This window comes from Drosophila melanogaster, chromosome 3L, assembly GCF_000001215.4.
Source record: "Drosophila melanogaster chromosome 3L".
In the NCBI taxonomy this organism is placed as follows: domain Eukaryota; kingdom Metazoa; phylum Arthropoda; class Insecta; order Diptera; family Drosophilidae; genus Drosophila; species Drosophila melanogaster.
Window position 1 is genome coordinate 24,168,361 of NT_037436.4, and position 12,569 is coordinate 24,180,929.

Consider the following 12,569-nt stretch of genomic DNA (forward strand, 5'->3'; position numbering starts at 1 on the left):
CGGTTCCCGAGTGCAGTAGCAGGCAAAGGATAAAGGACCCAAGTATGTCAATCGCAAGTCTTTCAAACGGGGTGCAATATGTCTGATTTTATCCACTGCAGTATCAGCGGTAAAGCATAATCCTGTTCCTGTACGTGGGCAATATCGGCTGGCTAGACTTTTAAGAACAATCAATTTGTACGTATGCGACTGACAAGGGCGGCGAGAAAGGGTGTCTGCTTTTCCGTGCTGCTTTCGGTGCTGGATCTCCCGCCTCTCGATAGTTAGACAGCCATAGGAGGCACTAGTGATCAGTGCGACTCGTGAATTTTCGACCAATTAGGTATTGATGAGAATGGTTAGTGGATAGCCCCACGGCTAGCAGTTCTCGCCGAGTGACACAGTAGTTGCGTTTCGCCGCACTAAACGATATGTTTTACATGCTTACATGCTTTTGGCCGAGTTGATGTAGACTCAGCACCGCGCGTGCACCATTATTGCACGAGTTACCGACCCATCGGTACCATACACCACCCCTCCCTCTAAGCCACCACGCCTACACAAGTAGAAGACATCGAACCGGGAAGCTTTGCGATACAAAGTTGCAGCATAAACATCAACAACGGGTCAGACGCCGACATCCGCCCAAAATGCTGACACCACATCCTTTTCGCTCAGACAGAACAACGCATACAATTCCATATACATACGTATAAACATACTCATACTTTCTGCTGTGTCAGATACTTTATTTCTAAGAACTTTAACATTGTAATACATACATACATATTCACTGTTAGCCTATTTAAGACGAAGAATAAAGACGACGACAGTCGAGTGCAAGCAGCAAACACTTGTAGACGTACATAATCTCCGATCAAAATTCTCCCAAGACGACCGTGGCTACGTTCTGGACCGCATAACTCCTCTATCTTCTGAGTGATAATACCTCCGCAAGACTCCCCGGAGGTAACTGGCGCAGCCGGAAAACTGGAATGGAAAATACTTTATTAAACCTTCTATTAGTTCTATTAAATTAACGCACAAGAAAACACACACACTATCCAACAACAAACAAGTAATTAAGAGTTATTAAGTACATTGTAAACTACATATTTTTATCTTAAATGTCAAAGAAATTAACACAAACTATTAAACAAACAACTCGCTCCGTGTTAGAATCACACACATTTCCAAAAAGAGTTACACGATCAGTTTCGAAAACAAACACCCTCCCCGTAATAAGAGAAAGCACCCCCTTACCGCCCCTTCAACCTATAAATATGGATTCGGGCAACGCCTCCGTAGGTAATTCCGCCCCCGTAACACCTACTGTCAGTGGCTTTAGCAGTATTGCTACGGCACTTAGTGCCACCGATATTTTAGCCTTCGTTAAAGAACTTCCGACCTTCGATGGTACTCCAGGCCAACTCGACAAATATATAACTAGCGTTGAGGAAATAATCATGCTCATTAGGGGTACCGACCAAACTCCGTACGGACTTCTGACACTCAGGGCAATTAGGAATAAAATAGTTGGAAGAGCAGACGAAGCTCTAAACCTAGCCAACACCAAACTTATATGGGACGATATCAAAAGTAACCTACTACGTTTATACTCTAGCAAGAAAAGCGAAGCTACCCTCTTAGGCGAGCTCCAATCTCTCCCAGATAACCTAACCCTAGGGCAATTGTTCTTCGGCTTATCGAGGATTAGGAGCCAACTTATATCCATTACTTCCAATAGTGGACAGTCGGCCACAATCATCGAAGCCAAGAAAACACTATATGACGAAGTCTGTTTAAACGCCTTCATCTCAAGAATTAGAGAACCACTTAAAACAGTCATCAGATTGAAAGACCCCAAGACTATCGAAACAGCTTACGAGCTATGTCAAAGAGAAAGGGCTCGTTACCAGAACAGAAACCCATATCCCCCAACACAAAACAACACCGAACGACGAACTAACAACTACAATAACAATAACAACAACAATCACAGAGACAACAACAACCGCAACAACCGTAACTCGTCTTACACCCAAAACCACTCAAACCATTACTCAAACCCCAATTCCCAATATCGTCAATCAAACAACGGCAACAGAACTAGTAACCCGTTTAAAGATAATAAAACAACAAATTATGGGCTACACAACATAGAAGAAGAAAAACTCACCCAACACTGCCCTACCAACCTAAATTTTCAGGCACCCGCCTCAGGAACCCAACAGGATACATAAATCCTACCACACATGCAACATCCCTTCCATACATAACTCTAAACCTCCAACAAAAATTCCCTTTATCATTTCTTATCGATACAGGATCCAATAACTCCTTCATTGACCCAGAATCTGCAAACCAACTAGAGTGCACAATTCTACCAACATCCACTTCAATTACAACAGCATTAAATAGTTTCAAAATTGAAGAAAAGGCAATATTCCCAATGCCACCCGAGTTCAAAACCGAAGGTCAAATTACCCTACTTAAATTCAAATTTCACTCTTATTTCAATGGCCTCATAGGAATGGACCTATTATCACACCTAGAAGCAAAAGTAGACCTAGTAAACTTACAACTAGTAACTTCAAAGTCTACACTCCCAATATTCTTATACACTAACCAGGCTTCAAAAATTTTTAACATCCCCGCCTACAGTAAAGTTATCTTACCACTACCAGTAAAGACTAATCATGGGGAATTCTATTGTTGTACTACACAACTAAATAATGAGTTATCGTTGTCAGAAGGACTATATAAATCAAACAATAATATTGCCAATGTCGAAATCTCTAACCAATCCGACTCAGATAAACTATTATACCTAGAATACCCCCTAGAAACCATTCCATACAATAAAAACGACCATATAGAGCTCTTTAATATATCAGCTACACCTCTTAATAACGATACCCCTCAAGCCCCATTACATATCCTCACAGAACACCTCAATCCAGAGGAAAAAACAGCCTTAACAACCCTATGTAAACAATTTCGCGACATATTCTACAACCCAGAAACACCATTAACTTTTACCAACAAAATCACACACTCCATCCCAACCATAGATAACACTCCTATCCACACAAAATCCTACAGATACCCTTTTGTCCATAAAACAGAAGTCAAAAAACAAATCGAATCCATGTTAGACCAACAAATTATTAGATCTAGCCACTCCCCTTGGAGCGCCCCGGTGTGGGTGGTCCCAAAAAAACTAGACGGGACAGGGAACAGGAAATGGCGACTTGTAATAGACTACCGGAAACTCAACGACAAAACCATTTCGGACAGATACCCCATCCCAAACATAAATGACATATTAGATAGCATAGGCAAAGCAAAATATTTCTCAACGCTCGACCTAACTAGCGGTTTTCATCAAATCGAGATGAATCCAAAAGATATCGCCAAAACAGCCTTTACAGTCGAAGGGGGTCACTACGAATTCACACGGATGCCCTTCGGCTTAAAAAACGCACCGGCTACCTTTCAACGGGTTATGGACAGCGTTCTTGGCGATCTCAACGGCACCATTTGCCTAGTCTATCTTGACGATATTATAATTTTCTCGCCTTCCCTACAAAAACACCTATTGGACATAAAAATGGTATTCGAAAAACTCAGAGCGGCAAACTTTAAACTACAACCTTCAAAATCAGAATTCCTAAGGAAAGAGATAGAATTTCTAGGCCACATAGTCACACAAGACGGAGTTAAACCAAACCCGAACAAAATAAGTGCGATCAAAAAATTTCCTTGCCCCACCAACAGAAGAGCTATCAAATCTTTTCTCGGTTTACTGGGTTATTATAGGAAGTTTATAAGAGACTTTGCACGAATAACGAAGCCCATGACTAAGCAATTGAAAGGGAAAAGACAAGTTACTACAGACAAAGACTTTGTAGACGCATTCGAACAGTGCAAAACTCTTCTGTCCAATGACCCAATACTCATACACCCAGACTTCGAAAAACCATTCATTCTTACTACGGATGCTAGTAACTTCGCGTTAGGAGCCGTACTATCTCAAGGCTCCTTACAAAACGATAGACCTGTATGTTTTGCCAGCAGGACCCTCTCCGACACCGAAGTCAACTATTCAACCATAGAAAAAGAAATGTTGGCAATAATATGGGCAGTAAAATACTTCAGACCATATATTTATGGCGTAAAATTTACTATTGTTACAGATCACAAGCCACTAATATGGCTTATGAATTTCAAAGAACCCAACTCAAAAATAATTCGTTGGAGACTCCAACTCATGGAATACAATTTTGAAATAATTCACAAGAAAGGTTCACAAAATGTAATTGCAGACGCCTTAAGTAGAGCGGACCCAAATTTAAACCACAACGAAACACTGACTGTTAAGCCTTGCCCCACATCCGAAAAACCTATTAACGAATTTAACACGCAACTCATACTAGAAATAGATACAAATACGTCTTACCAAACTACAACACCATTTAAACAAAAGATTAGGAAAAAATATTCACAGCCTTGCTTCGATTTCGATAATATTGTTAAAATCTTGAAAGGAACCCTAAAACCTAACAGGATTTGCGCATTCTTGGCGGACGATAATAATTCCGCATTAATCGAAAAAGCATTCTCAACGTATTTTGCACATAAAAAACACTTTAAAATTATCAGATGCAAATCACTTCTCCACGAAATCGTAGGAAACCCCGAACAAAACAAATTCATTCAGGAATATCACACTAACAGCAACCACAGAGGCATAGACGAAACATTCCTTCACCTCAAACGAGAAACCTACTTCCCCAATATGAAAAACAAAATCTCTGAATTAATTAGGAATTGCGAAACCTGTCTAAAACTCAAATACGACAGACAACCACAAAATATAGTATTTGAAACCCCAGAAACCCCATCGAAACCCCTCGACATAATACACATAGACATCTATACTATTAACAATAATTTTAACCTGACAATCATAGACAAATTCTCAAAATTCGCAGCTGTCTACCCCATCCCAAATAGAAACGGCATCAATTGCATCAAAGCAATCAAAAATTTTTTCAGTCAATTCGGACTACCCAAAAAACTAATACACGACCAAGGAGTAGAATTTTGCAACGACATATTTCGAAAGTTTTGCTCTCAATATAATATACTTCTCCATGTCACATCCTTCCAGCAATCTTCAAGTAATTCTCCAGTAGAACGTTTACACTCCTCTTTGACAGAGATTTACAGAATAATACTAGACACACGGAAAAAACACAAATTACCTACAGACCACGAAGAAATAATGTCAGAAACTGTAATAACATATAACAACGCAATCCACTCCACCACCAAACACACCCCTTTTGAACTTTTTAATGGTAGGACCCATTTATTCGAGAAAACAATAATACCCAATAATGAGCATGACTATTTAAATAAACTAAATACGTTCCAAGACAAACTATACTCCGAAATAAAAGAAAAATTGTCCACAAACACCCAACAAAGGATAGAAAAGCTAAACACAAGCAGAGTAGAACCAACAACAGTACAACCTAACAGCACAATTTTCAGAAAAGAAAACAGGAGAAATAAATTAACACCACGGTTTTCCTTACACAGAACAGCAAAAGACAAAGGAAAAACTCTAGTAACCACAAGAAATCAAAAAATCCACAAATCAAAAATTAGGAAAATATCCAAACCTCCAAATGACTTAAGCCTTTCCACCTGCATTCCAGATCTTGCCATGGGGCATACCAATCTATCTTCATCCACAACTTCAATAGCACCAACCTCCTAGCAAAAGTGCCGCTAGGGAAAACACTCGTGATAGGAAACTATAAAAAAATTAGCCACATAATCGATCTGTCCGAATACACCAACTGTATTGAAAAATTATACCACACCATCGATACCCTAAGACAAGATGAAACACTCACCGATTCTATATCAATACTAAATGCTAAACTGGCCCAAACTCAAAGTAAAATAGACGCACTAACACCCTTTGCACGCCACAAAAGAGGTCTTATTAACGGGTTAGGTAGTTTAGTCAAAGTCGTCACCGGCAACATGGACGCCAATGATGCAAAGAATATAGAAACAGAAATTAACCACTTAAAAAGCCAGTCCACCACTATCTCAGATAACTTCGAAATACAGAACTCGTTCAATGATGAAGTTCAACTACGGTTCAAAAACTTAACAAGACACATTAACAATGAACAGAATTTGATTAAAAACTTCTTCGAAAACACTCAAAATACAATTTACACAAAAATATACAACAACGAAGAAGAAATAAAGAAACTACAATATATAAATAGGCTTAACTACAATATAGATTTATTACTTAGCCACCTAAGCGACATTATAGAAAGTACACTGCTTGCCAAAATTAATGTTATCCCAAAACTCATCTTAGACAAGACAGAAATAACCAAAATCAAACAAATTTTTAAAACACAAAACTACACAATAAAATCCGAGCAACACATTTATAACCTCTTAAAAATGAACACACTCAATTACCAAAACAAAATAATTTTTAGTATCAAAATTCCTATTTTTTTAAGTTGTAACTACGAAATGGCAAGATTAATTCCACTTCCAATAAATTCCACACAATTTGTAATAGCACCTAAGTACTTAATATATAATAACAAAAGTAACAGTATGTTTTCAACTATGTATAAATGCCCTGTAATAGAAGAACAATTCGTCTGCGAAATCGACTCCATCAATAATCTTAAAAATAATACTTGCCTGGGACACCTTATCCAAAATAAGACCAGCTACTGCGACATAAAGGAAACGGGACTCACGACTGATGTGTTCGAACCGGAAAAAGGCTTCATACTTGTATTTAACGGGAACAACCTCCCAATCATCTCCTCCAACCAGACCATAACTAGTATCAATGGATCAGCTATAATAAAGTATAACAATTGCACATTAAAAATCAATGAAATAAACTACGACAACACGGCGGTATCAACAGAAGAGCACCCCGACTTCTTCCTACCACCAATGCGGAAACTAATAAAAAATGCCACTATCAACATACTCACCTTGGAAAGACTTCACCTGGATACACTCACAACATCCAATAAGCTACTGGTCGTCGCCGCAGGAAACTCTCGACACTCGACAACCTTGTATATCCTCTTCACCGTATCCCTAGTCGCCGTAATACTCACCTGGACACTTCGAAGGGACACCCACATCTTCCATACCGGGCCCGACCACATTCTTCCAATCGTCGCTCCACCAATTCCTCCGTTATGGCCTTCGCTCCAAGCTGGGGGGGGAGGAGTTACCGACCCATCGGTACCATACACCACCCCTCCCTCTAAGCCACCACGCCTACACAAGTAGAAGACATCGAACCGGGAAGCTTTGCGATACAAAGTTGCAGCATAAACATCAACAACGGGTCAGACGCCGACATCCGCCCAAAATGCTGACACCACATCCTTTTCGCTCAGACAGAACAACGCATACAATTCCATATACATACGTATAAACATACTCATACTTTCTGCTGTGTCAGATACTTTATTTCTAAGAACTTTAACATTGTAATACATACATACATATTCACTGTTAGCCTATTTAAGACGAAGAATAAAGACGACGACAGTCGAGTGCAAGCAGCAAACACTTGTAGACGTACATAATCTCCGATCAAAATTCTCCCAAGACGACCGTGGCTACGTTCTGGACCGCATAACTCCTCTATCTTCTGAGTGATAATACCTCCGCAAGACTCCCCGGAGGTAACTCACGCGTCTGTGTCAAGGATGAACAACCCCTCCAGGGCGGGGAACGTTAGAACAGGTGGTGACGAGAGTTTGACTTGGTTGGTGACCATGCAAAGGTTCGTTGAGCTTCCGAACCAAGTGATCCAGATAGCCTTGATGTCGTCTAGGTAAACCAGTGTGGATTCCAAGCAGAACCGGAGAAGAGACCATCCATTAGGCTCTCAAAGGCAGCTGGCGCGTTGGTTAGGCCAAGAGGCATCACATTAAATTCAAAGAGGCCCACGTAACATGTAAAGGCAGTTCGTAGCCGGGAACTCTCGTCTATTTAAATGGCTCCTTAAATGGCTTAAATGGCTCCAAGTGTAAACTTATGACCTTTTGTCGTGTCAACCCAATACGCACGACTTACACTTTAAGTGGGTGCCCTTTGGACAGAATAACACGGGTTGATGATCTTGGTGTTCTTCTGGGCCCTCTATTTCGACTGTGGTCAATAAGGCCATGGGTGTGCTGGGTTTTATAAAAAGGTGGTCTAAAGAATTTGATGATCCTTACTTGACTAAAACCTTATTTATTTCGTTAGTCCGTCCGATTCTAGAGTACGGATCACCTGTATGGAGTCCACAATACGTAGTCTATTCGGACCGCATTGAATGGGTCCAAAGAGGTAATACGTTTGTCCGGAGCTGGTCTTAATTGTTCGGACAAGCAAGACGAGCAAACCCTTATGTTCGAACTGCATAGCCTTGCCTTTGGCCAAGTCCCGATACAATCCATTTTTGAAAAAATCAGAACGACCCTCGCGGTATGGTCAATGAGACCTACAAACCTTCAGAAAGCCTTCAAGCAGAACGACCATAAGTCTATCGATTTCTATCGATTTGTAAGAAAAAAAATTTCCACGCCCACTCTAACGCTTTAAAACTGCTCAAAACTACCACGCCCACATATTTGAAAATTTTTGGGATATTTTTTCGTAATTTTATTAGTTGTGTCAATTTCTATACATTTACCAAAAAAGTTTTTGGAACGCCCACTCTAACGCCCTAAAGCCGCCAAACCGGACATGCCCACACTTTTTTTTTCATGCTTTGCTTATTTATTGAATCTTCCCTTTCACTTAAGAGTTTTCAAGTTTTCAATAAGTTTTCAAATTTATTCTAAACTAACTAAATATCATTTTATGAAATGATTCGTGCTGTGTGGACTAACAAATTTAACGCTGGGCTGGTTGGTCGTTCCGGTGCAGTCGGCTTCGGCTGCATAATCGAATAAGTTTTCTTGCAAGGGGATTTGGACGTGAGGTTAGTTTTTCATTGTATTTTACTTTCTTCTCTGCTATTGTCTCAATGACAAGTTTCATTTGTAAGTCTCGGTGTATATTCTCGTTCCGAAGATACCATGGAGCTCCAGTTCTGATTCTCAGAATCCTAGACAGTGCTCGCTGTACTATGTCGATGTTGCTTCTCGGTGCGTTGCCCCATAGCTCGTAGCCATAGGTCCATATGGGTTTCAAAACGCAGTTATATAAGAGGAGTTATATCTGAGGTGCGTCGTCTTGGCCTCTATGTGTGTCCGCCAGGTGAGCCGCTTGTCCAGATGAATAAAGTATGTTACGTTATCGGCTTGTGGGATGTTTGTTTAGGGTAAATGTTACCTGATTGCACTTTCCTTCGTTTACTCGTATGCTCCAATTTGCAAACCATTGTTCTACACAAGTTAGATGGCGTGCTAGTTGCATCGTAGCTTTTACTGGGCATATGGATCGACGTAGTATTGCAGTGTCATCAGCGAATGTGGATATCGTTAGGTGGTAGTTTGTTGGGATGTTCGCCGTGTATAGGGTGTATAGTATTGGGCCCAGGACACTTCCTTGAGGCACTCCGGCTTCTATAGTACAATCGCTTGAAGTGCTTGAACTGCATCTGACCGCGAACACTCTTTTATATAAGTAAGACTTTAGAAGCTTATGTATGTTTTGAGGCAGCAGTTTGATTATTTTAAACATAAGTCCATCCAGCCATACTCTATCGAATGCTTTTGCAACGTCTAAGAAGAGAGCTGTGCAGTATTCACGGTGTTCAAAGGCAGTACGAATTTCTGTTGTGATGCGGTTAACCTGTTTAATGGCTCCATGTTTTGCCCGAAAACCAAATTGGTGCGATGGGAGTGTGTTTTGAGTTGGGGGCTGATGCGTAGCAGCAGCACTTTTTCAAATAATTTGGATAGACAAGTAAGTAAGCTTATTGGCCTGTATGATGATGGCTGTGTTTTGTCTTTCCCAGGTTTAGGGATTATGATTATAATTGATTTCTTCCACTTTTGAGGTGAAGTATCCAATTTAAGTAATTGCGTTGAAAAGCAAGCAGATTCGCATTACTGCCCACATTGGGAGCTCGATGATCATTTTCGGGGTTATTAATGTCGTAGCCAGGCGATTTTCCAGTCTTCAGTTGCTCTTTAATGACTTTTGTTATCTCGCTTGGCCGAAATTCTACATGATCTTGTGGTGCTAAGTCAGATGCAGTTAAAGGTGGGAGAGTAAATGAGTTAGTGGCTGGATTTGGTTGAAATACTTTTTTAAGATGATCAGCGAAGACTCTTGCTCTGTCCGTGTCACTGCGAGACCGTTTCTGTTGGTGCTTGTACGTTCCTGTGGTCTTTCCACAACGAGTTCTTCGTGCCTGTGGGGGTGAGATTCTCGATGTACCTTAGTTGTGCGTCCGCTTCTTCTTTCTTAAGCGCTTTGGTAAGTCTGCGAGAAGATGCTTTTAATTTACTCTTTGCGTTAGGTGATCTGTGCTCCTGCCACTCCCTTCGATGTCGTCGTTTTGCAAGCACAAGCAGTTCAATATCTCTACTTGTCTTGTTAAACTTTATACTGCATACATGGTTGTCTTGTGGAGTTGACGCTTTTGCTGCTGCGACAAGTATTGATTCTATATCACCAGCAATCTGATCAATGTCTTGCTCGGTGTTCAGTAGGCTAGAAAAGCCGGTATGGGAACAAAAATATTGGTCCTATTGCTTGTAAGCCTACACGGTCGCTCGATGTGTTGTAGCTGGTACAAAAGATGAAAGAGCACCGGACATTGATCAGATGAGAGTTCTGGAAGTGCCTCAGCTGAAATCATTGATTGGGGTATCCTTTTTGTGATAGCAAAGTCAATAAAATCTGGAAGCTTCATGGGATCTGCTGGCCAGTATGTAGGCGCTCCCGGGGAAACATAGTTAAGTTTGTGTTGCGGTTTGATGATAGCGTTGTACAGCTGTTTTCCTTTAGGGTTCACTATCCGAGATCCCCAGTACATGTGCTTGGCATTCCAATCGCCAGCAGCAACAAACCTTTCACCAAACGAGTCAAAAAGTGTTGTGAATTTTTCCTCAGAGATTGTGAAGCGAGGTGGGCAATAGACAGCAGCCAGAGTGAGAGCACCGTTATGGCATTGGAGGTTTATAGAGGTACATTGTAAGCAGTCTTCTCGCCAATTACCAAGAAAGTGGTGCTTAATTCGCAATCGTATTAGTATCACAGTGCCTCCGTGGGCCTTGCCATCCGGGTGATTCGTAAAGTAAAATTTATATCCTGGTATTTGGAAGTTGTACTTTTCAGTAAGGTGAGTCTCTGAGAGTAGCATAACGTCAATGTTTCTGTCGACTAAGAACTGAGCTAGTTCTAGCTTGTGCCGCGAAACGCCATTAGCGTTCCAGGTAGCTATTATTAGTAGGGGAGTATTTTAATAAGATTGTTTTGGTTCCTCATAAGCTCTTGCATAGTTTCTTGCATGAAGGCCAGGAAGTCTTTCATAGTTTTCTGCATCGAGAGCATAATCGCTTCAACGCCAATAGGCTGCTGTTGCATGTTCTGTGTGTTTATTTGTTTATTTGTGTTTATTTGGTGAATTTTATGTTGGACGCTGGAGGTGACTGCTGTCGGTTCTCGGATCCCTGATTTCAGTACACTGGGAAAGGAAGAATTTGGCATTGTTCGGTGGCTGGCAAACGAAGAGATGTTAGTTGTAGTCGGTTTCATTGCTTTGTGAATTGTTGGTGTGATACGATCTCGAGCTGAATCTCTCAAGGAACTCTTGAGTTCCTTGTAAACAATGCATCCTCGCCAGTTGGCTGTGTGTTTTTCGCCACAGTTGCTGCATAACTTAATTGAATTGTCGTTTTTATCCTTAGGTCAGTTTACAGTACTGGGGGCATCGCTGCAAACGACGCAGATGGATTTTAGGGTGCAGTACGTTTTGGTGTGGCTATATTCTTGGCAGTTGGTGCGCTGCACAGGTTGCCTGCGCTTGTGTGGCTCTTCTACGGTACTGTAGCTTATATATAGGATGTACTTAATTTTTGTTGTTTTTCTCACTCGCTGGCGCCAGTTCGACTTTAAAGAGTGGCTGCGGCTCTTTGTTCCTGTTGAGAATGTTGATCACCGTTTTGGCGTTGAAGTTCTTCTCCTTTAGTGCCGCGATAATTTCGGATGCTGTCACTGATGACCCTATTCCTTTAATGACAACCTGCAATCCTTTGGCACTTTTCAGCTGGTAGGTGTAGTAACTTTTCCCAGCTTCGTCCAGGTACTTGGTCACTGATCGGTGGCGCACTTGATAATTTCTCACGTATATATATTGGTGGCGGCTTTATCTTCTTCTGCCCCTGCTCCTGCACTTCGCAGTCATCCAATAGTGCAAACCTATTTGATCTTGAGTCATTGGAGGCGTTGGCTCGATTTATTTTCGGCTGATTACCAGCCTGCTTGAGTTGTGGGCTTAGCTTTCGCTTTATTTGGATTTAGCGATCATCCAGCCCTGTTTAACAAAGTTATTTGTTTTT

At 41.0% G+C, this 12,569-nt stretch overlaps 1 protein-coding gene across 2 annotated transcripts in view; it reads left to right on the top strand.

Moving 5' to 3' along the window:
* Snap25 (Synaptosomal-associated protein 25kDa) overlaps positions 1 to 12,569 on the top strand; it is a 225,026-nt gene that overhangs the window by 94,181 nt on the left and 118,276 nt on the right. The gene's annotated exons all lie outside the window — the stretch shown is intronic.